This window comes from Aquarana catesbeiana, linkage group LG02, assembly GCF_042186555.1.
Source record: "Aquarana catesbeiana isolate 2022-GZ linkage group LG02, ASM4218655v1, whole genome shotgun sequence".
NCBI classification, from domain to species: Eukaryota; Metazoa; Chordata; class Amphibia; order Anura; family Ranidae; genus Aquarana; species Aquarana catesbeiana.
Genome location: NC_133325.1, coordinates 699,140,014 through 699,166,445, shown reverse-complemented (window position 1 = coordinate 699,166,445; position 26,432 = coordinate 699,140,014). Strand labels below are relative to the sequence as shown.

General features: G+C 45.8%; 1 protein-coding gene across 1 annotated transcript in view; it reads right to left on the bottom strand.

Moving 5' to 3' along the window:
• Positions 1-26,432, bottom strand: part of TTC19 (tetratricopeptide repeat domain 19) — a 101,604-nt gene that overhangs the window by 22,359 nt on the left and 52,813 nt on the right. The gene's annotated exons all lie outside the window — the stretch shown is intronic.

Sequence of the window (26,432 nt, the reverse complement as noted above, 5' to 3'; positions counted from 1 at the left end):
ATTGTATGTCTCTACCAGCTTTGCACTTCTAGAGAGAGTGAAATGTTTTCCCATTCTTCTTTACAAAATAGCTCAAGCTCCGTCAGATTGGATGGAGAGCATCTGTGAACAGCAATTTTCAAGTTTTGCCACAGATTCTCAATAGGATTTAGGTCTGGACTTTGACTGGGCCATTCTAACACTATTATGCTTTGATCTAAATAAAGCGTTACTAGATCTACTGATTACCAACAATACAGACCTGATCACGGATGTGGAAATATGGGGAAATTTAACAATCACAGGTCAATTGGCTTCAGTATAAATCACACAAATAGGAAACATAAGGGAAATACAAAGACACTGAATTTCAAAAGAGCCAACTTCCGTAAACTATGAACCCTGCTAGAAGATATAAATTGGGATAAAATCTTAGGAACAAAGAACACGGAGGAGAGATGGTTTCACTTTAAGAGCATATTAAATAAGGGCATTAGCCAGTCCATCCCATTGGGTAATAAATTTAAAAGAGCGAACAAAAGTCCTGGATGGCTTAACGCCAATGTAAAAATGCATATAAAAAGCAAAAGAGAGAGGGCCTTAAAAAAATACAAGGTTGAGGGATCATCATCAGCATTCAAACTTTATAAAGAAGAACTTTATAAAGAATGCAACAAGATATGTAAGGGTGCAATCAGGGCGGCTAAGATAGAACACGAAAGACACATAGTGGAGGAGAGCAAAAAAAAAAATCCCAAGAAATTCTTTAAGAATGTAGTAACAGTAAAAAAGGGAGGAGAGACCATATTGGCCCCATAAAGAATGAGGAGGGACATCTGGTTACAAAAAATGGGGAGATGGCGAGGTATTGAAGTTATTCTTCTCCTTAGTCTTCACGAGGGAATCGGGGGGGCTTCAGTAACCAAAACTGCAGTGTTCATCCTCATGACACATCACAGGAAGCACCCGCATGGCTAAAAGAGGACAGAATTAGAATTAGACTTGGGAAACTTAATATTAATAAATCACCGGGACCGGATGGCTTGCACCAGAGGGTACTTAGGGAACTCAGTCAAGTAATTGCCAGACCATTGTTCCTAATTTTTACTGACAGTCTACTGACTGGAATGGTACCAGTGGATTGGAGAAAAGCCAATGTAGCATCAATATTTAAAAAAGGGCCCAAAATACATCCCTGGGAATTACAGACCAGTTAGCCTAACATCAATAATATGCAAGCTTTTGGAGGGGATGATAAAGGGACTATATACAAGATTTTAGTAATGAAAATGGTATCATTAGCAGTAATAAGCATGGATTCATGAAGAATCGTTCTTGCCAAATCAATCTATTAACCTTCTATGAGGAGGAGAGTTGCCATCTAAATAAAGGAAGGCCCGTAGACATGGTGTATCTGGATTTTGCAAAAGCATTTGACAGTTACCCATAAATGTTTACTGTACAAAATAAGGTCCGTTGGCATGGACCACAGGGTGAGTACATGGATTGAAAACTGGCTACAAGTCAGAGTTCAGGGAGTGGTGATAAATGGGAAATACTCGGAAAGGTCAGGGGTGGGTAGTGGGGTCCCACAAGGTCCTGTGCTGGGACCAATCCTATTTAATTTGTTCATAAATGACCTGGAGGATGAGGTAAACAGTTCAATCTCTGTAATTGCGGATGATACTAAGCTAAGCAGGGCAATATCTTCTTCACCGCAGGATGTGGAAACCTTGCAAGAAGATCTGAACAAATTAGTGGGGTGGGCAACTACATGGCAAATGAGGTTCAATGTAGAAAAATTTAAAATAATGCATTTGGGTGGCAAAAATATGAATGCAATCTATACACTGGGGGGGGGAGAACCTCTGGGGGAATCTAGGATGGAAAAGGACCTGGGTCCGGCCGCACCTGGAGTATGCTGTCCAGTTCTGGGCACCAGTCCTCAGGAAGGATGTACTGGAAATGGAGCGAGTACAAAGAAGGGCAACAAAGCTAATAAAGGGTCTGGAGGACATTAGTTATAAAGATGGGTTGCAAGCACTGAACTTATTCTCTCTGGAGAAGAGACGCTTGAGAGGGGATATGATTTCAATGACATATACCGTACTGGTGACCCCACAATAGGGATAAAACTTTTTTGCGGAAGGGAGTTTAACAAGGCACGTGGCCACTCGTTAAAATTAGAAGAAAAGAGGTTTAACCTTAAACTACGTAGAGGGTTCTTTACTGTAATAGCGGCAAGGATGTGGAATTCCCTTCCACATGCGGTGGTCTCAGCGGGGGACATCGATAGTTTCAAAAATCTATTAGATAAGCAGCTGAACGACCGCAACATACAGGGATATACAACGTAATACTGACATATAATCACACACATAGGTTGGACTTGATGGACTTGTGTATTTTTAACCTCACCTACTATGTAACTATGCAATTCCATTGCAGCTCTGGCTGTATGTTTAGGGTTGTTGTCCTGCTGTAAGGTGAACCCCTGCCCCAGTCTCATGTCTTATGCAGACTAACAGGTTTTCTTCTAAGATTGCCCTGTATTTGGCTCCATCCATCTTTCCATCAACTCTGACCAGCTTCCCTGTTCCTGCTGAAGAAAAGCATCCCCACAACATGATGCTGCCACCACCATGTTTCACAGTGGGGATGGGGTGTTCAGGGTGATGTGCAGTGTTATTTTTCCACCACACATAGCGTTTTGCTTTTAGGCCAAAAAGTTCAATTTTGGTCTCATCTGACCAGAGCACCTTCTTCCACATTTGCTGTGTCGCCCGCATGGCTTCTCACAAACTGCAAACAAGACTTCTTATGACTTTCTTTCAACAATGGCTTTCTTCTTGCCACTATTCCATAAAGGCCAGATTTGTGGAGTGCACGACTAATAGTTGTCCTGCGGACAGAGTCTCCCACCTGAGCTGTGGATCGCTGCAGCTCCTTCAGAGTTACCATGAGCCTCTTTGGCTGCTTTTCCGATTAATGCTCTCCTAGCCCAGCCTGTCAGTTTAGGTGGACGGCCATGTCTTGGTAGGTTTGCAGTTGTGCCATACTCTTTCCATTTTCAGATGATGGATTGAATGGTCCTCTGTGAGATGTTGAAGGCTTGGGATATTTTTTTTTATAACCTAACCCTGCTTTAAAAAACTTCTCCACAACGTTATCCCTGATCTGTCTGGTGTATTCCTTGGCCTTCATGATGCTGTTTGTTCACTAAGGTTCTCTAACAAACCTCTGAGGGCTTCACAGAACAGCTGTTTTTATACTGAGATTAAATTACACACAGGTGGACTCTATTTACTAATTAGGTGACTTCTGAAGGCAATTGGTGCCACTAGATTTTAGTTTGGGGTATCAGAGTAAAGGGGGTTGAATACAAATGCACACCAAACTTTTCAGATATTTACAGTCCCTGAGAAAAGTCTTGTCGCTTCTCTATTTTGTAGAAACTCCTGCTATTAACCTGACTTTTAATTCATCAATTGGTGTTAGAAATAGCTCATATGAAAAGCTAAAGCCCTCCCAAATGATGTTTAATGCACTGAAATAAATTAGTTTAAATGATAAATCTTTTTTAAGTTAATCAAGACAGACAGGTCAAATTTTGACAAGACAAAAGTTTTGTCGCCTATACAGAAATTGAACAACTTTACTGAAAATCCAAAAATATGTCAGTAAATTAAGTAGTGGTGCTGTGAGATCCAAATTTAATATCTTGTATGACTTCCATGAGCTTGAAGGATAGCATCCATGCGGTTTGGCAAGGATTCATAAAATTTATTGATGAAGTCATCAGGAATAGCAAAGAAAATAGTCTTGCATGCCTCCCAGAGTTCATCAATATTCTTTGGTTTCGTCTTCCATGCTTCATCTTTCATCCTACACCACATACGCTCAATGATGTTCATGTCTGGTGACTGGGCTGGCCAATCCTGGAGCATCTTGATCTTCTTTGCCTTAAGGAACTTTGATGTGGAGATGGAAGTATGCAATGGAGCACCATCCTGCTGCAAAATTTTGCCTTTTTTATGGTTGGGAATATAAGAGGTAGCTAAGATTTCTTGGTATTTTTGACTATTGATGTTGCCTTCTACCCTGCAGATCCCTCGCACACCCCCATACTGGATGTAACCCCAGACCATGATTTTGCCTCCATTTGATTTTGACTTCACTGTTTTCTGGGTAAATCTTGGCTCCATGTGGGTTCCAGTAGGTCTCCTGCAATATTTGCGGCGACTGTGGTGTAATTCAACAGAAGATTCATCTGAAAAATCCACCTTCTGCCACTTTTCCAGAGTCCATCCTTTTAGCAGGCTGTGGCCCTTGGCAAATGCCACACGGTTTTTCAATTGTCTTTTGTTTAGTGCTGGCTTATGGGCACTGATTCGACCATGGAGGCCATTTCGAGACAGAATCTGACAAACTGTTCTGGTTGACACAGGGACTTCAGGTGACCAGGTCTCGTGGAGCTCTGCTGCAGTGGAAAATGGGCTGGCCTTGGAATTTCAAGCCAACAAACGGTCCTCTCGAGCAGTTGTCTTGCGGGGTCGGCCTAACCTGGCCTTGTCCAAAACGTCTCCAGTCTCTTCAAAACTTTTTTTATCCTCTGAACTTGACGCTGAGACACATTGAAGGTGTCTGCCACATCAGCAGTGGATCTGGTCTTCAGCCTCTTGATAATCAACACTTTAGTCTCAGGGTGAATCTTAGGCATGTTTGCAGAGGTCTAGTTGCAGTTGAGAAGGTCTAGTGTACTGGTGTTCTTTTTATACACACCTGAGACCTAATTGATCCATTATTAGTCACAGGTGAAGCTCATATAACAAGGCGACAACACTTATGTCTTGGCAAAAATTGACTCAATGGGCTTTACCAAGCTGTGAATATTAGAATACTTTTTGTCAGTTTCGTTTTGCACTGAAACATTATTACAAAAACTGTTGGGATTAGAATGACCCATTTCTTGTAACAAAATCTTGATTAGAAATATATTTTAGCGGCACTTCAGGTCAATTTGTACACAAGCGACAAGACTTTTGTCAGGGACTGTATTTGTAAATATTTTTGAAAAACATTTTTCATTTTCCTTCCACTTCACAATTGTGTGCCACTTTGTTTTGATCTATCACATACAATCCCAATAAAATATGGAAAATTTCAAGGGATATGAATACTTTTTCAAGGTACTGTAAGTCATTTTAAACTATTAAACAACACCCCTTTAAGCTACGCTCAATATTTAGTGCAATTTAAGCCATGCCCACATTTCGCTGCAGCACGATACGCACGCCACATTTTTTCAGTCAATGCCTAGGACCCACCTTTTTCTCTTACATGTGGCCCCACTCATTTCATGATACACCCCTGAGTCTCCATATCAAAAATTGAGAGTTTACTAAAGTTTGAAAATTCTCGTACCACAGTATAAAAATTCAGAAGTGATGTAATGTGTTGTATTTTCAGAACAAAACTGTACTGATTAAATGCAAATCGTATAAAGGTGGAGGGGGCTTCAGAGGAGACTGTTAACCTTATAAGGATGGAAAGGGGGAGGATGTGTGATAAGCTGGCCATACACTATACAATCCCATCATACACTCGCTGTGTACCCTGATTGTGTAATCTCTTTTAAACTGGCCACACACTATACAATCATATTGTAGAATTTCTGTATAACCGCCTGTAGATTTACCAAAACTATATTTGTATCCAATCAGGAAGGCCCTTGCACTGCACAGTTGAAGGTAGATCTAAAAGATATTGTACAATCAAATTGTAAGGTGTATGGACAGCTTTTGGGGGAACAAGAATGACAAGCATGGTGCAGTGTAGGGATTCATAGAACACAGGACAAGTAGGGGTGAAGGCAAGGAGGAGAGAGCACAGGATGGAGTTTGGTGTATTTTGTTATATCTTTCCTCTATGGCAGTGGTCTTCAAATTGCGGCCCAGGAGGCCAGATGTGCCCTTTGCTTGCCTTTATCAGGCCCTTGGGACACTATTCCCCCCACAGATACAAGGCACTATTCCTTCTACACTAACAATGGGGCATAATTCTTGTCACTAATACCAATAGGGCACTATTCCTACCACTCAGCCCAACAATAGGGCACTATTCTTCCACTGAGCCCAACAATGGGGCACTATTCCTACCACTGAGTCCAACAATGGGGCAATATTCCTACCACTGTGCCCAACAATGGGGCACTATTCCTACCACCGAGCCCAACAATGGGGCACTATTCCTACCACCGAGCCCAACAATGGGGAACTAGTCCTACCACCGAGCCCAACAATGGGGCACTATTCTTCCCACTGATACCAATTGCAGGGTTCTTTTCTTCCTGCTAAACAAGCTATTTGGGGGCACACCCTAAAAGATGCATTAAAGATGGTGCAGCCATAAGACCATACAACAGAACAAAATATTACAGCGCACACAAGCAAAAAAGACATTTACCTCCTGCAGGGCTATTTAAAACACATTTTCAAAAAATATGGGGATTTGGTCACACCATATTGCTATATGGTGCTTAAGCCCACTTACTGCGACAAAGTACCCCATGATTAGTGGGTCCTACACTATCCATACACTGGGAGATCCTGCTTCTCTGAACCATGGGAGCCATACACTCCTCTATATGGGAGAACTAAAGGTTGCCACCTATGACACAGGTGGACACTAATGAGAGGCACTGATGAGGGAGTGGGGTGCTCCTGCCCAAAAGGATTTGGTCAAAATCCATACAATAGACAAACAAGATATTTGGGGGGCACACCCTAAAAGTGCCTCTCATTAGTGTCCACCTGTATCATGGGTGGAGACCTTTAGTTTTTCCATATAGAGGAGTGTATGGCTCCCATGGTTCAGAGAAGCAGGATCTCCTCGTCTATGGATAGTGTAGAACCCACTAATCATGGGGTACTTTGTCACAGTAAGTGGGCTTAAGCACCATATAGCAATATGGTGTGACCAAATCCCCATATCTTTTGATAATGTTTTTTGAAAATGTCTAGGTGTTTTAAATAGCCCTGCAGGAGGTAAATGTCTTTTTTGCATGTGTGCGCTGTAATATTTTGTTCTTTTCTTCCTGCTGACACCAACAATGCAACTCTATTCATAATAAAAATAATGTTGCGCTAAGGGCTCTTTCACACTGGGGCGGTTTGCAGGCGCTATTGCGCTAATAATAGCGCCTGCAAACTGACCCGAAACAGCCGCTGCAGTCTCTCCAGTGTGAAAGCCCCAAGGGCTTTCACACTGGAGCGTTGCGCTAGCAGGACGGGAAAAAAAGTCCTGCTAGCAGCATCTTCAGAGCGGTGAAGGAGCGGAGTGTATACCGCTCCTTCACCGCTCCTGCCCATTGAAATCAATGGGACAGCGCGGCTATACCGCCGGCAAAGCGCCTCTGCAGAGGTGCTTTGCGGTGGTTTTTAACCCTTTCTCGGCCGCTAGCGGGGGGGTAAAACCACCCCCGCTAGTGGTTGAATACTGACGGTAAAGCGCCGCTTACAATAGCGGCGTTTTACCGCCGTCGCCACCCCCGCCTCAGTGTGAAAGGGCCCTAAGTGAAACAAAAAAATAAACAAAAGGGGGCCTGAGTCACACAGGTGACACAAATATAGATGAGTGTCTTGATTGTTGACTGACTGAAATCTTCCATCATGTGATAAACCACCACCAATAAAGGGCATGCTCTTACCAGAGAGCATTGACCACCTATTACGGGGTGGGGGGTGTCACGGAACGTCCCACACTCCGCTTGAGTGCTTCCGTCATATACCACTTCCTCCCAGTCTGTATACAGATATCAGATATTCCAACCTCTCTGAGCAGAAAACAAGGCGACACTTGCTTCACTGCTAACATGGACTCACTTTATTCAGAACCAGAATACAGTCTTATATACACAGGAGAAGATTACTCTAACAATACAAATGTAACCTAATTAACATGAGCTAATTATCTAATCCTTTATACAGCCTAGGTGACTGAGACATGACCTTTCGCCCAGACTTGTGGGCACCGAGTTTCACGCAGTTATATCAACACAATGCAGTCGTCCCGTCTCCTACATTGTATAGAGGACAATGTCATTAGCTCATTCAATTAACATAAACACAGGTTGATGACACCAGCATCTCCTCACAGGATGTGTCCCAACAGAATGAATCCATTGAAAATCCAGGGCCCATAATCAAAAGGCAACAGGCTTGCATACAGTCCTCTCCAACAGCCTCTGTCCCGGCTAGGTCTGTGACATTTCTCCCCTTTCGGCAGGAGACTAACACAGGAGGAGACCCCAGACGGGTTGACTCCGAAGTTAGTCCATAGTTCCAGTCCTCTACTGCCTGTACCCACACAGTACCCCAAACAAATTGTTCCAAACAGAGTATTACTCACCCAGCCAACCTCTGCCTCTCTCAGAGAACATATCTGCCGCTGGGGAGAGGCCTGGACTGGCTCTTCTCCCTGGAATCCTTTCTGCCGCTGGAGAGAAGACAGGGTGTCTGGGCTCACTCTGTCATGCTGTTGGGGATCGGGGCCCACTGCCCAGCATCCCTGGGGTATACAGGTGGAGACTGAAGTCCCATCCACCTTCACAGGAAATCCATCCTCTGTTAGTTGAGGGCAGAGTCCAGCAGTCCTCAGCCCTGTTGCCAGCCCTTCTGCTGGAAACCCCACACCATCTGCTCTGGCTACCTGTTGGGGAGGGAGGCCGACTGCCCCACCTCCCTGGAACTCTGTAGTTGTTGCAGGTGATGGCCAGAGGTTGGTAGCACTCTGCCCGGTTGCCGGTGCTTCAACTGGGGAAGTTCCCTGTAACTCCACAGATACTGCTGTTGGTGTGGGGCAGAGCACAGTGAAGTTTGGCCCCAATAGCAGCTCTTCTGCTGGAGGCTCATCAGGTTGTTCTTCCTCAGCAGAAAGGTCTATTAAATCCCCTACCTCTATAACTGGTGTCTGTGGATAGAGGTTCACCATCTCCTGTCCGTGGAACTCAGAAGATGCCATCAGTGCTGAGCAGAGCGCAATGAAGTTTGGCCCTAATCCCAACTCTTCTGTTGGGGGCTCACCCGATGGTTCTTCCTCAGCAGAAAAGTCTATCAAATCCCCTGTCTCTGCAACTGGTGTCTGGGGATGGAGGTTCACCATCTCCTGTCCATGGAACCCAGAAGATGTTATCAGTGCTGGGCAGAGGTTAGCAGAGCTCTGCCCTGTTGTCAGCACTTCAGCTTTGGGGATGGCAATTTCCAGATTTTCCACTGCAGATTCTCTGGCATGCTGCTGGACAGGCACATTCCTCCATCCAAGATCATCCCATGCAGAAACAGGATCATCAAGGTCAGTCAGCACTCTCTGCATCCGCCATAAGACCTCCGCCTCCATAGCTGTGGGGGCAGGTTGGCAAAGCACACTATTGCTCTGCCACATTGCCGACTCTTCAGCCAGGATTTCAGGGTTGTCAGCTGGTATTTCCTGATAGTCCCAGGCAAAGGGAGCCCAGCCCTGGCACTGAGCAATGTCTAGCAGCCGTCTGTAGGCGATCTCTAGCTCCCATTCCTGAACGGCCAGAAACTCCAAATCTTCCTGTGCCCAGTGCACTTCCGAAATGTTCAGTAGCCCTTCTCTGAAATCCATGATTTCGTCCACCCGCCGCTCCAAATCACTCCCAAAGTTAGGGTCCCCTGTCAGCTTCACAAACAACAGTCCCAAGCCGCCGTAGCTTAAGCCTTCCGTTGGGCTGTCATCCGCTATCCAGGGACATGCTTGGGATACATGCCACCGGAGGGCTCTGTAGCTATCATCCAGCTTTATCTCTGCCCAGACCAGCCTGCTTAATTCAGCTGTCTGCTTCTTGTGTAGTTTTTCTCCCAAAAACCGCACCCGCAGTCCGTACTGCGACCAGTACCTTTCCTCGATGGAGGGGAGAACTTTTCCCTGGTGTCGCTGCTCACAGGCTAGCGCTTCCTTCCAGAGTTTGCAGCGAAAAGAATCACACCATCCCAGCAGGACCTGCTCCGATACTGGTCCTCTGTGCTGTATCTGCATCTCTCGCAACCTCCTTCTGAATTCCTCATCCATGGCGGCTGGTATCTGTACCTCTCCTTTCCTCTCCTGCTATCTGGACCTTGGATCCAGATGGAAGTTTGGATGTCCCAGACTGCAGGAAGCTTTCCCGCTGCTTGCCACCAATGTCACAGAACGTCCCACACTCCGCTTGAGTGCTTCCGTCATATACCACTTCCTCCCAGTCTGTATACAGATATCAGATATTCCAACCTCTCTGAGCAGAAAACAAGGCGACACTTGCTTCACTGCTAACATGGACTCACTTTATTCAGAACCAGAATACAGTCTTATATGCACAGGAGAAGATTACTCTAACAATACAAATGTAACCTAATTAACATGAGCTAATTATCTAATCCTTTATACAGCCTAGGTGACTGAGACATGACCTTTCGCCCAGACTTGTGGGCACCGAGTTTCACACAGTTATATCAACACAATGCAGTCGTCCCGTCTCCTACATTGTATAGAGGACAATGTCATTAGCTCATTCAATTAACATAAACACAGGTTGATGACACCAGCATCTCCTCACAGGATGTGTCCCAACAGAATGAATCCATTGAAAATCCAGGGCCCATAATCAAAAGGCAACAGGCTTGCATACAGTCCTCTCCAACAGCCTCTGTCCCGGCTAGGTCTGTGACAGGGGGGTTCAAAGAAGGCTTAGTATCTCAAATGCTCCATCTCCATTTGTAGGTCAACATACGGAAGACGGGGAAGATCATTCCAGGCAGCCAATAAGTAAATCACAGGTCCTCTTGCTCCCAGTGGATGCACCAAATGGCATACCCCAGCAAGAGATAAAACGCCACAATAATGTAAAATCTCAATAAGAGTGCCTTTATTAAAAAAGTAATTCACTTACATGCAAGCATAAAAAAACAGCGTGTGTATATGAGCACAGAAGCGTCCATGTGCTCTCTGGACATAATGACAGGAAGGGATACCTCAGCCTGACCGGTTTCATTGCTACAAGGACTTCTTCCGGCGCACGGGTATCTCCCCCCGTCATCAATATTAAATAATCATCAAGTTCCTCTGAGCCTCGTTTTCATTTTCCAATCAGTGCAGCTCACAGTAATAAACCAAGCCTCCAAGCCTCACTCTGAACGGAGCCGTCACTGCAGTATCCGAGACTCATTCTCATTTCCCACTACGTGCGGCTCATAATGTGAAACCAAGCCTCGTTATGAATGAAGCCATCATTGCAGTATCTAAAATAACAAAGTGTAGCGCTGAAAATTGATGTGCCCTAGTACAATCCAGGCAAAAATCAAATTGACACTAAAATAACAACATGTATATAATGAAAATAATAGTATGCACAGTCAGGCCTGTGCTGGCCATCGGGACTACCGGGAGTTTCCTGGTGGGCCGATTGGCAGCGGGCCACTACACTTCAATGACTCTGACTGTCAGTGTCTCTCTCCGTCCGAGCGTCGCCGGGCAGCTCCGCTCCTGCACTCGGCGGGCGGCGCCGGCGTCACACAAACACAGGCATCATCACTCCCCCAGGCACTCCCCCTAACATTATAGCCAGTTGGGCGGCCTCTTTGTCCCGGCGCCGTGACGTCACTCACGGCCGGAGGCGGCCCGGGGACATAGGAGGAGGCGGAGCCAGGGCGTAGCAAAGCAAGCCTGCAAGACTGCAACCTAGAGGAGCCGAGGCCGAGGAGGAGGATTCGGAATCGGATCGGAACCATAATACCAGACCAAGTTGCAGGCAGCCACCAGCAAGTACAGAGTACAGAGTACAGTGTCAGAGACCAAGTCTATAGTGTGAATTGTGATTCATCATTCAAGTAAGCAGCACTATACTAATAACTTTACTAATAATAATAGTAAGTAACTGAATATGCAGCATGGCGGGGGGGAGGGGTAAATCTGTACTGTAAATGTACTGCCACTGGTCATGGTTAAATTATTCATCAGTTACCATGGCCAGTGGCATTAAATTAATAATTGACCTGTGGCATTGAATTAATAATTGACCAGTGGCATTAAATTAATATTAATGCCACAGTGGCATTAATATTAATTTAATGCCACTGGTCAATTATTAATTTAATGCCGCTGACCACGGTAACTGATCAATAATTTATTGCCACTGGTCAATTATTAATTTAATGCCACTGGTCAATTATTAATTTAATGCCACTGGCCACAGTAACTGATAAATAATTTAATGCCACTGGTCAATTATTAAATTTAATGCCACTGGTCAATTATTAATTTAATGCCACTGGTCAATTATTAATTTAATGCCACTGGCCACGGTAACTGATGAATAATTTAATGCCACTGGTCATGGTAATTGATGGATAATTTAATGCCACTGGTCACGGTAACTGATTAGTAATTTAATGTCACTGGTCATGGTAATTGATGGATAATTTAATGCCACTGGTCACGATAACTGATTAGTAATTTAATGTCACTGGTCATGGTAACTGATGAATAATTTAATGTCACTGGTCACGGTAATTGATGAATAATTTATAGCCACTGGTCACGATAACTGATTAGTAATTTAATGCCACTGGTCATGGTAATTGATGGATAATTTAATGCCACTGGTCACGATAACTGATTAGTAATTTAATGTCACTGGTCATGGTAATCGATGAATAATTTAATGTCACTGGTCACGGTAATTGATGAATAATTTAATGCCACTGGTCACGATAACTGATTAGTAATTTAATGCCACTGGTCATGGTAATTGATGGATAATTTAATGCCACTGGTCACGATAACTGATTAGTAATTTAAGGTCACTGGTCATGGTAATTGATGAATAATTTAATGTCACTGGTCACGGTAATTGATGAATAATTTAATGCCACTGGTCACGATAACTGATTAGTAATTTAATGTCACTGGTCATGGTAATTGATGAATAATTTAATGCCACTGGTCACGGTAACTGCGGTAACTAGTAATGTTATGTCACTGGTGATGTAACTGATTAATAATTTAATATCACTAGTTATGGTAACTGATTAATAATTTAATGTCACTGGTCACGGTAAATGATTAATTTAATGCCACTGGTCTCTGTTTATACATACAGTGGAATGTTTTTACTTATTTTTTTGCGCAATTGCGTATAGTTTATATACTGTTTTTGTGTGTGTTTGCAAAATTAAAGTGGGCCGGTCTGGATGAAGTCCAGGGCCAAATTTTTGTCCCAGTCCAGCCCTGTGCACAGTCATGCACAACATGTATATAATAAAAATAATAATATACACAATCAATAAAATGAGTCCATAAGTAAAGGTAGATGTGAATCTGTTCACAATCAGGTGCAGAGGAGTCTTGCAAATAGTGGATATATACACTCGTGAAAAAGACCACCACCGGATAAAGGGAAGGCTTACCAGATCGTTTGAACACACTAGAGCGTACGCTCTGTGTGTCAAACAGGCTTGTTATGAGATGGATGGACCATGGGTAGATCCCGTCAAACAGATGTATGCGGGTAGCAGCCAGGTGGAATCATGGGGGGAATGGCACCACAGGCAAACCGAAAGCTCAAAAATCCATAGACATGTGGAGAGTATCGAAAAGGAAAGGAAAAAGGACCATAGCGTAATTCATGCCTCTTACTAAATACCTTGGAATGTCTACATGTTGTTATTTTAGTGTCAATTTTGATTTTTGCCTGGATTGTACTAGGGCACATAAATTTTCAGCGCTACACTTTGTTATTTTAGTTTTACTTACCATTTTTTCAATGTGTTGTGTTAACTGCTAAAACACTGGGAGCAGCGCAGAACTTATCTGGTCTATTCATCATTGCAGTATCTAATGGAACCCTGCCCCCCTCAGATCATGTGTCTTCACTCACAGAGCACTCCCAATAGCGCAATCCAAGTTCCCAGATGTCAGAGATCATGGCCCCAATCTAACAATATGGGTCTTAATGTGTGGTGACACGGCATCAGGGGCTCCAAACGCATGGATGGAAATGAGACCGGACCTGAATAATGTACATTATATACACCACATAAAATTATACTCAATATGTTGGCACTTGAACAAAAAAAATCAAAAATTTTTGAATTATAAAACAAATACATTAACATCAAGAGTTATCTAAAAAACAATTAATATCCCAGTCCACGTTTAAACCATGTGGCATGTAACTTTTAAAGGAGATAGATGAATTTGGTTTCAATCTTAGACAATTCCCTAACTTTAAGACTGCCCCTCCAGTGTGGTGTGAAGCTGTCTATACCCATGAACAGGGTTCCTGCAGGATCTCTCCCGTGGGCCAAATCATAGTGTCTGGAGACACTATGGTTTTTTTTTATCCTTTGCGAATATTTGTTATATGTTCGTTGAGCCTCACACCCAGCGCCCGGGTGGTACGGCCCACATACTGTAACCCACACGGGCACTGACGTAAACAACAAACATAGTTCTGCAAGTAATGAAAGATTTCACTAAATATTTCTTAGCGGTAGCTTTAGAGGAGAATTCTATAATTTTTTTCTTTTTACACTTGTTAGGGCCACAAACTTGACAACATCTACATTTGTAAAATCCAGTAAGGTTATGGAAGAGAGGAGATCTTGGGGGAGGGGGGGGGCTAGAATGTTATGTACCAACCTATTTTTTAAAGATGGAACCCCTCTGTATACAACCAAGGGAGGGGGTAAGGCTGGAGCAAGTAGTCTGTCATTTTGTAATATATGCCAATGTTTTTGCTGTATGCGTTTAATGGTTAGGTGTTAAACGCCTAATGTGTGGAATGTAATGTGTGGAAAAAGAGGTGATCAGAGAAATATTGGTCCGATAATTGCTACCATTAGATTCATCCACCTTATCTCCAAGTAATACATCCCTATCTACACTCCTGATTCAGTACGGTCTCTAAAGAAGTAGGGTAATAGTCCTTTTCCACAAATCTTTGAGTTAAAATTCCTGCTTGTCGTTCCAAGTCTGCCAAGGAAGTACAGTCTAGTCTAATACGAAGGAACTGTCCCTTGGGGACTCCTTCCAGCCATGGTTTATGGTGACAGATATCCCTTGATATGTAGGCATTCCTATCCATTGATTAAAGAATGTAGAAGTTGTCAAATGACCTTCTACTCTAAAAAGTGGATATCTCTTTGGCTCATCTCATAAATAAGTTTGATACCTCTATTGTTCAACTCTATTCCTGTCACTGACACCAACTGCAGAGCCCCATTCTTCCCACTGACACCAATGATGGGGCACTATTCCTTCCCCTGATACCAACAATGGGGCACTATTCTTCCACTAATACCAATGGCATTTTCTACGCACACTGGCCACAGTCCCTCCTCAAAGTCTGAAGGGAATGAAACGGGCCCATTATTCAAAAAGTTTGGAGAGCCCTGCTCTATGGTGTACATGGTATGAAAGCTGACCTCATACCAAAGCTCCCCACAACCCTTACAATCCGATTGTGCAATCCTCTTTGGATCTACCATCAAGTATTTAATGCAAGATTCTGCCTGACTGTATACAGATCGATTGGATGGTTTAACCACTTTCGGATTGCCCACCGTCGTTATAAGTCAGTACTTTGAAGAGGAATATTGTTGTTATGGCAGCAGCTAGCTGCCATAACCCCAGTAACCTCTTCTTCAGTGAGAGGTCCGGTTTCAGATAAAAGTGGTCTCTGTTGGCGATTTGCCGCAAGATCACTTTTATCAGCAGCGGGAGAGGGCCCTCCTGCCGTGCTCCGGTGCCCTCCGTCGCTGCCGACGATTCCGGTAAGCGATCGGATCTTCACCCTTGCTGGGCATGGAGACGAGTGAGGGGAAGATGGCCCCCACCCGTCTCCATAACAATTCCAGGGCGGAAGCAACGTCAAAACGTCACTTCTGCCCATCGCTCTTAAAGGGCCATTTTTTTTTTTCTTATCCAGAAAAAAAGTTTATTAAAGAACACATATAAACACATACCGAAGCTACAGATACATCCCAGTACATATACAAACATCGTATGCAATAATTTTGCAAGGGCCATTTTTTTTTAAATCATTTTTTGAAATGACAAAATTCTATATGTTTTTTAAATTTTTTTATTGCATTTTAGGGCAAAATATGAGATCTGAGGTCTTTTTGACCCCAGATCTCATATTTAAGAGGTCCTGCCATGTTTTTTTTCTATTACAAGCGATGTTTACATTCCTTGTAATAGGAATAAAAGTGACACATTAAAAAAAAAAAAAAAAAAACAGTGTAAAAATAAAAAATAAAAAGGTAAAATAAATAAGAAAAAAAAAAGTTTTTTAAATGCGCCCCGTCCCGACAAGCTTGCGTGCAGAAGCGAACGTATACGTGAGTAGCGCCCGCATATGAAAACTGAGTTCAAACCACACATGTGAGGTATCGCTGCGATCGGTAGAGTGAGAGCAATAATTGCTCTGTAACTCAAAACATGCAACCTGTAGAATTTTTTGAACGTCGCCTATGGAGATTTTTAAGGGTAAAATTTTGTTGCCATTTTACGAGCGGGCACAATTTTGAAGCGTGACATGTTGGGTATCAATTTACTCAGCGTAACATTATCTTTCACAATATAAAAAAAAATAAGGCTAACTTTACTGTTGTCCTATTTTTTAATTAAAAAAGTGAATTTTTTCCAAAAAAAGTGCGCTTGTAAGACCGCTGCGCACATATGGTGTGACAGAAAGTATTGCAATGACCGCCATTTTATTCTCTAGGGCAGTGATATGCAATTAGCGAACCTCCAGCTGTTGCAAAACTACAAGTTCCATCATGCTCTGCCTCTGGGTGTCATGCTTGTGGCTGTCAGAGTCTTGCTATGCCTCACGGGATTTGTAGTTCTGCAACAGCTGGAGGTCCGCCAATTGCATATCCCTGCTCTAGGATGTTAGAAAAAAAAAAGTATAATGTTTAGGGGTTCTAAGTAATTTTCTAGCAAACAAAACTGTTTTTAACTTGTAAACAACAAATCTCAGAAAGAGGCTTGGTCCTTAAATGGTTAAGTAGGTCCTCGTGTTTTGGTAGACTTGACAACTTGAGCTTCAGAAGGTTTTACCCCCCCCCCATGACCAGGCTATTTTTTGCTATTTAGCACTGTGCTACTTTAACCACTTCAATACAGGGCACTTAGACACCTTCCTGCCCAGACCAATTTTCAGCTTTCAGTGCTGTCGCAGTTTGAATGACAATTGCGCGGTCATGCTACACTGTACCCAAACTAAATTTTTATCATTTTGTTCCCACAAATAGAGCTTTCTTTTGGTGGTATTTGATCACCTCTGCGGTTTTTATTTTTTGCTAAACAAATAAAAAAAGACCGAAAATTTTGAAAAAAAATAAAAAGTTTTGCTTTTGTTTCTGTTAAAAAAATTTGTAAATAAGTAAGTTTTCTCTTTCACTGATGGGCACTGATAAGGTGGCACTGATACGGCGGCACCGATGAGGTGGCACCAATGAGCGGGCACTGACGATGGGCACTGATGGGCACTGGTAGGCGGCATTGATGGGTGGCACTGATATGCAGCACCGATGGGCATTGATAGGCGGCACTGATGGGCACTTTTGGGTGGCACTGGGTGGTACTGGTTGGCACTGATGGGCACTGAAAGGGGGCACTGCTGGGCACTGATAGGCGGCACTGATGGGCACTAATGGGCACTGATACGTGGCACTGATGGGCATCCCTGGTGGCACTGGCAGTGGTAGGCATTGGAGTGGGCACTGATTGGCAGCTGCCTGGGCACAGATTGGCAGCTGCCTGGGCACATAGTGGCATTTCCCTGGGAGTCTAGGGGCATACCTGGTGGTCCAGTGTGGGCGGCTTCCCTGGTGGTCTTGGGTAGGATCCGAGGGGGGGCTGTGCTGATAAACAATCAGCACAGACCCGCCCTGTCAGGAGAGCAGCCGATCGGCTCTCCTCTACTCGCGTCTGTCAGACGCGAGTGAGGAAAAGCCGATCACCGGCTCTTTCTATTTACATCGTGATTAGCCATGATTGGACACGGCTGATCACGTGGTAAAGAGTCTCCGTCAGAGACTCTTTACCTAGATCGGTGTTGCAGGGTGTCAGACTGACACCCCGCAACAACGATCGCTGCGATGCGCACCCCCGGGGGCGCGCAGCGGCTCGATATTCCTGATCACGTCATATGACGTCCGGTCAGGAATATCAAACCACTTTGCCGCCATCATTTGGTAATAGGACGGGCGGCAAGTGGTTAACTAGTAATTGTGTGGTCATACAATGCTGTACAGTACCCAAATATCATTTGTATAATTTTTTTTTCCACACAAATGGTGGTATTTGATCACCACGGTTTTTCTTATTTTTATTACATAAACAAAAAAAGACCGGCAATTTTGAAAAAATATATTTTTTACTTTCTTCTATAAAACACATCCAATAAAAAAAATAAAACATCTTGATAGATAAGGGCCAAAATGTATTCTGCTAGGTGTAACAAAAAAATCTCAATAAGTGTACATTGAATGATTTGTGTGAAAGTTAGTGCCAACAACAATCTATGGTATATATACTGTAATTTTTAAACTAGTAATGGTGGTGATCAGCGACTTATAATGGGACTGTGATAGTGCGGCAGACAATCTGACATTAACTGACACTAGGTGGGAACTGACTGACACTGCCATTACCAGCAACACTAATACAGTGATCAGTGATAATACTATACACTTGTCACTGTACTAATGACACTGGCTGGGAAGGGGTTAACATCTTGGAGTAATCAAGGGGTTCAGTGTGAGCCTAACAAGCGTTAATGTGTATAATATGTGCTGCTTTTTACTAAAGATCAGCTTGGAAAGAAACAGACACTGATTGTTGTACAGATCCCTGTGTGTTGGTTATACAGAGATTGTACGGTCAGATTGTAATGTGTATGGTGACCCTAAGGTTGTATTCACAACACATGTAGCCACTTCTGCTTAGAGTCCTTTTGCTGCTAGGACGCTGGCAACTAATGGAGTGTATTTGTGTTGTAGGCCTGTAAGGGCTCATTCACAAATGCAGCAGATTGCTTTTTAGAGGTGTTTGACAGGTGACATGTTGCCTTCTCACTGCCTGATTTAATCCCGTACTTGATTTCCTATCACGCCGCAATTGCATGCATTACTTGCAGTGCAGATCCATAGAACTACATTCGGGTGGCGGCGCAGCCCGCCATAAGTGAAATGCTGTTTAAGTTTTGCCACGAACGTAAAGCGCGGCATGTATTCAGCTGCAGCATGTATGCAGCCGTGAGCCACTGTATGTTAGTGTACCCGGGAGGTTGGGGAGCAGTAAAACTGCAGCTCAACCACCTGGTTTTACTGCCCCCTGGCTTTAGGCTTCATGTGAACAAAGTCTAAAAGTTTATCACAAACATTTGAATCGCGCTATTAAAAAACAAATGTGCATACAAGTCATAATCAAATCGCCTTTAAAATAAAGTCCAAATAAGTGCATAGATATAGAAATCATAACACATATAAATTAGCATGTATAAATAATCAATAAATCTATCATCAAAAGTGCAGTCTTCATGTGCAGCAATAAAGAAAATGTATAATTATTAATTAATGTGAGTCCAAATGTGAAAAATTAGAACACCCGAGTGTTGAATAAAATAGGAATGAAGGTCCTGTTGGATTAGGACAAAGTGCTTGGGTCCACCACCACATATAGAGTGACTGGCCTCTTACCAGAAACCCATGACCCCCCGTTACAGAGGGTCTGGGTGAGCTGTCAGATCTAATCGCTCCAGACCACTGAAAAACCAAGGTTGAACACTGGGATGGAACATCAGGGACCTTGGTATAGATGGATGGATCAGCGGGGAGTCAAGCTCTCAGCAGAGTGATGTGACCATGTATGGAAAAAGAGGGGGGCTGCAATAGTGTAAAATCGTAGGCTTTATTAAAAACACAAATAAAATATACACTCACATGTAAAATCTTGGGGAAATGCTAATGTAAACAAGCATTTCCCCGTTCTGCCTAGTGACACTGTCACTGATCACAGCTCCCTGTAATCGGGATCAGTGTAGTGTCACGCGTAGCCCCTCCCCCCCCACAGTTAGAACACATCCCTAGGACACACTTAACCCCTACAGCGCCACCTAGAGGTTAACCCCTTCACTGCCAGTCACATTTACACTGTAATCAATGCATTTTTAATCGCACTGATCGCTGTATAAATGTGAATGGTCTCAAAATAGCGCCAAAAGTGTCCGATGTGTCCGCCATAATGTCGCAGTCACGATAAAAATCCCTGATCACCACCATTACTAGTAAAAAAAAAAAAATAATAATAAAAATGCCATAAACTATACCCTATTATGTAGACGCTATAACTTTTGCGCAAACAATCAATAAACGCTTATTGAGATTTTTTTTACCAAAAATATGTAGAAGAATATGTATCGGCCTAAACTGAGGTAAAGAATGTTTTTTTATATTTTTTTGGGGGAAATTTATTATAGCAAAAAGTAAAAAAGATTGCTTTTTTCTTCTTCAAAATTGTCGCTCTTTTTTTTGTTTATAGCGCAAAAAATAAAAACCGAAAAGGTGATCAAATACCACCAAAATAAAGCTCTATTTGTGGGAAAAAAAGGATGTCAGTTTTGTTTGGGAGCCACGTTGCACGACCGCGCAATTGTCAGTTAAAGCGACGCAGTGCCGAATCGCAAAAAGTGCTCTGGTCTTTGGCCAGCTAAATGGTCCGGGGCTTATGTGGTTAAGCTTTGACAAAAAAAAAAATGGAAGCTGACTGGTTTATATGTTGCACTCTTCAGTAAATCAACCCCATTGGCTTTCCTTAGACTATTAATCAACTTCATAAAGATTATCTCAGTGTAGGGCATTGGACCCAATGTCCATCCGAAAGAGTGAAACATACGCATTCCTTTTGCTTCACCATATACAGTATAAAACACGGGAGACACTGAAATCTTTACATTGTCAAGTAGCCAATTTTTTATTTTTTTTTCAATTTGTTTTAAATTGCAAGAGAGATGAAAATATATGTTATTTTGTGTTACATGTACTGTACATGGCATATGAAATAGCAATGCTATAAAACACATATGTTAACATGAAATGCACAAGCCGTTTCTGTTGGTAACAACAGATAACTATCTTTTGGGTACAGATAAATCTATAAGATTGTTCATAACACATAGAATATTCTAACTGCTTTTCTCCTACCTTGCAATGGTGCAATTTTTCCATTAAACATTAAAGAGGAACTGCAGTCTACTCACATAATTTGTAATAAAAACATCTTTGCCATTCTGAAGTTTCCCTCCAACCACTTTGCACATTATTTTATATATACTGTGATTCTTTTCTTGCCAAATATGCTGCAGAAATCTCCCTCCACCAAGTCTGGCTGCAGCCATTTTAACTGTGGGCAGCTGAAGCTACTATTTAGACAGACACACACCTCCAGCTCTGCAGCTCTCATTGACTCATCCCCCTCCCTTCCTGGCAAACTCTCAGGAGAGTGAGAGCTGTGCAGGGGCAGCGCCAGGTGGGTGCTTGGGTGTGCTGAAGCCCCCCCAAAATTTTTCAAGCACCCTCATAGCACCCCCAAAAATTCCACTGAGGTATTGGCATAAAATTCACACTATTTTTTAAAATAATATTGTACCTGCTGTGAATCTTGTCTGCTACTTGGCTGGGGACTCTTTTTGAAGAGGAGGGATACAGCCGCATAAGCCGCTGATGTTTAGTTAGTCCTGGCAGAGAGGGGGGCAGATTGATTCAGAATGCTGTGCAGAGGTGCTACCTTTTAAAAGCCTCTGTGTCACATGGTGCCTCTACATCTGGCGCAAGAAAGATGAAAGAAGAGGGGTGGAGCAGAGAGAGAGCCCAGAAGCAATGAAGGTATGATGACTGCTGAGCTGCTGGTTGTTTTCTAGATAGACCGCTGGGGAGGGAGCAGAGCTGCTGTAGGCAGAGAGCTGAGTGAGTCTGCAGTGCTCCTCATCTGACAGGAGAAGGGGGAAGAAGGGGGGGGGGTTCCTGTTATGCAGGCAGGTTGTGGTCCGAGGAGGAATTAGGATGGTTGATGGCTGTTCTTTTTATAAGGGAGCTGCTGCTGATTGCTGAGCCTGGGGAGCCTGTCCATCTCCCTGTCCACCCCCCTGTCCATCCCACTGTCCCCTCTGTCCATCCCCCTGTCCATCCCACTGTCCCCCTGTCCATCCCACTGTCCCCCTGTCCATCCCACTGTCCCCCTGTCCATCCCTCTGTCCCCCTGTCCATCCCACGGTCCCCCTGTCCATCCCACGGTCCCCTTGTCCATCCCACGGTCCCCCTGTCCATCCCACGGTCCCCCTGTCCATCCCACGGTCCCCCTCACGGTCCTCCTGTCCCCCTGTCCATCCCTCAGTCCCCCTGTCCATCCCTCCCCTGTCCACCCGACTGTCCCCCCCTCTGTCCATCCCTCTGTCCCCTTGTCCATCCCCCTGTCCATCCCACGGTCCCCTTGTCCATCCCACGGTCCCCCTGTCCATCCCACGGTCCCCCTGTCCATCCCACGGTCCCCCTGTCCATCCCACGGTCCACCCCCCTGTCCACCCCCCTGTCCATCCCCTTGTCCATCCCACGGTCCCCCTGTCCATCCCACTGTCCCCTTGTCCATCCCACTGTCCCCTTGTCCATCCCGACTGTCCCCCTGTCCATCCTGACTGTCCCCCTGTCCATCCCGACTGTCCCCCTGTCCATCCCGACTGTCCACCCGACTGTCCCCCTGTCCACCCGACGGTCCCCCTGTCCATCCCACGGTCCCCCTGTCCATCCCACGGTCCCCCTCACGGTCCTCCTGTCCCCCTGTCCATCCCTCAGTCCCCCTGTCCATCCCTCCCCTGTCCACCCGACTGTCCCCCCCTCTGTCCATCCCTCTGTCCCCCCTCTGTCCACCCCCCTGTCCATCCCACGGTCCCCTTGTCCATCCCACGGTCCCCTTGTCCATCCCACGGTCCCCCTGTCCATCCCACGGTCCCCCTGTCCATCCCACGGTCCCCCTGTCCATCCCACGGTCCCCCTGTCCACCCCTCTGTCCACCCCCCTGTCCACCCCCCTGTCCATCCCCTTGTCCATCCCACGGTCCCCCTGTCCATCCCACTGTCCCCTTGTCCATCCCACTGTCCCCTTGTCCATCCCAACTGTCCCCCTGTCCATCCCGACTGTCCCCCTGTCCACCCGACTGTCCACCCGACTGTCCCCCTGTCCACCCGACGGTCCTCCTGTCCATCCCGCGGTCCCCCTGTTCATCCCACGGTCCCCTTGTCCATCCCACGGTCCCCTTGTCCATCCCACGGTCCCCCTGTCCATCCCGACTGTCCCCCTGTCCATCCCTCTGTGCATCCCACTGCCCCCCTGTCCATCCCTCTGTCCATCCCCCTGTCCATCCCCCTGTCCATCCCCCTGTCCATCCCCCTGTCCATCCCCCTGTCCATCCCCCTGTCCATCCCACTGTCCATCCCACTGTCCATCCCACTGTCCATCCCCCTGTCCATCCCACTGTCCATCCGACTGTCCATCCCACTGTCCATCCCACTGTCCCCCTGTCCATCCCGACTGTCCCCCTGTCCATCCTGACTGTCCCCCTGTCTATCCCACAGTCCCCCTGTCCATCCCACGGTCCCCTTGTCCATCCTCCTGTCCATCCCACTTTCCCCCTGTCCATCCCACGGTCCCCCTCACGGTCCTCCTGTCCCCCTGTCCATCCCTCAGTCCCCCTGTCCATCCCTCCGCTGTCCACCCGACTGTCCCCCCCTCTGTCCATCCCTCTGTCCCCCCTCTGTCCATCCCTCTGTCCCCTTGTCCATCCCCCTGTCCATCCCACGGTCCCCCTGTCCATCCCACGGTCCCCTTGTCCATCCCACGGTCCCCCTGTCCACCCCTCTGTCCATCCCCTTGTCCATCCCATGGTCCCCTTGTCCATCCCACGGTCCCCCTGTCCATCCCACGGTCCCCCTGTCCATCCCACTGTCCCCTTGTCCATCCCACTGTCCCCTTGTCCATCCCACGGTCCCCCTGTCCATCCCGACTGTCCCCCTGTCCACCCGACGGTCCCCCGTCCATCCCACGGTCCCCCTGTCCATCCCACGGTCCCCCTGTCCATCCCACGGTCCCCCTGTCCATCCCACGGTCCCCCTGTTCATCCCACGGTCCCCTTGTCCATCCCACGGTCCCCCTGTCCATCCCGACTGTCCCCCTGTCCATCCCTCTGTGCATCCCACTGTCCCCCTGTCCATCCCTCTGTCCACCCCTCTGTCCATCCCCCTGTCCATCCGACTGTCCCCCTGTCCATCCCGACTGTCCCCCTGTCCATCCCGACTGTCCCCCTGTCCATCCCGACTGTCCCCCTGTCCATCCCACGGTCCCCCTGTCCATCCCACTTTCCCCCTGTCCATCCCACTGTCCCCTTGTCCATCCGACTGTCCCCCTGTCCATCCCGACTGTCCCCCTGTCCATCCCGACTGTCCCCCTGTCCATCCCGACTGTCCCCCTGTCCACCCGACTGTCCCCCTGTCCACCCGACTGTCCCCCTGTCCATCCCACTGTCCCCGTCCATCCCACTGTCCCCCTGAATAGGAGGTGGCTACAGCGGCCATGGATAGATTCATGCAATGCATGAATCTATCCATAGTACACAGGGGGGGGGGGGGGGCGGCGCCCGAGCGCCCCTAATGGACGCTCCGCCACTGGAGCCCAGGTTGGCAACCCGTGGACCACGATCTACCAGTTGATCGCATCCAGGTGACTGGTAGGTCCTGGGCTTGCCGACTTTCTGTCACTGATTGTGGATAAAGGCTGCAGCCGGCCACAGAACAAGAGAGGCAGGGCTGGAGGTTGCAGATGGCCTTGGGGACATCAAGCCTGCCTCATGAGCCAATTCTTTGTCCATAGTTCAGGTGGAGTGATACCAATAGCACTGTCCACCCGACTGTCCCCCTGTCCATCCCTCTGTCCCCCTGTCCAGCCCACGGTCCCCCTGTCCAGCCCACGGTCCCCCTGTCCAGCCCACGGTCCCCCTGTCCAGCCCACGGTCCCCCTGTCCAGCCCACTGTCCCTCTGTCCAGCCCACTGTCCCTCTGTCCAGCCCACTGTCCCCCTGTTACACTCACAGCACACTCCTGAATAGGAGGTGGCTACAGCGGCCATGGATAGATTCATGCAATGCATGAATCTATCCATAGTACACAGGGGGGGGAGCGGCGGCGCCCGAGCACCCCTAATGGACGCACCGCCACTGGAGCCCAGGTTGGCAACCCGTGGACCACAATCTACCAGTCGATCGCATCCAGGTGACTGGTAGGTCCTGGGCTTGCGACTTTCTGTTCTGTTTGACAGGTTGTGAAAAAGGTGGTTTAAAGCTATAACTGCTATGCATGCAATTGCAGTTTGAAAGTACAACCATTGTAGGTGTAAACCAGGCGGTAAAGAAGTAATATATCGCCTCCTCACCACCTGCCAAACACCTCTGAAAAGCAAAATGCGCGTGAATCAGTTTTCAAAGGAGCTTGCTCCAAGTTTCTGTGCAATTCAGTGTGGTGCGATTTTGCAGCCTATTATTTGAATGGCTGCAAATCGCACCAGACTGCACAAAAAATAGTGCATGCACTACTTTTCAAAAATGCACTGTGCCAAATAACATGATGCTGCACTACCTTACCTTAACCTCTGGTGAGTTTTCACCCAGTGGGTGATGGTGCACGGAAGTAGCTGCTAATAGCTTGCAGAGGATTCAATATGCTTGTAGACAATTCTAATGAACTTTGTTGATATGAAATTCTAATAGGGGTCACTTGTGTTGCACATTGCACTTTATATGCATGCACAGATTACACTTTTATTGTTTTTAGCACATATTTAATTTATATATTTATTGATACTTTTAATGCTTTTACTACTTTCTTTGAATTATTGTGGCGTATATTGAGGTGATTACCTTTAGGACATTTTGTAGTTTTTTTTGGATATGGGACAACGTGCCCGACTGCATGGCCTGTTATCAAAGTGTAACTGAGTTTTTAGATGGTTCTCTGGCTTCTTTGTGGCTGTTGAATTTTAATACCCAACTACTACCCACTGACTTGAGGTTATTGCTGGCCCTGACATATGCTGGGGGGTATAATTGTCGGCCTCAATTGAGCTTATTTTACTTCACAATCTCTTGAGTGTACCTCCAGGCTCTTTTTAGCCTATACAAAGAGGGAAAGGTGGCACACTACAAGCTATAGATTGGGAAGAATCACTGACATTTGGCCACACTCAATTTAGCCACATCCACACACACACATTTTGCGGCGCGCTTCGCTCGCCACGTCAGCACCCTCTATTTTTGTTACAGCACTTGCACAGCACCCCCAAAAA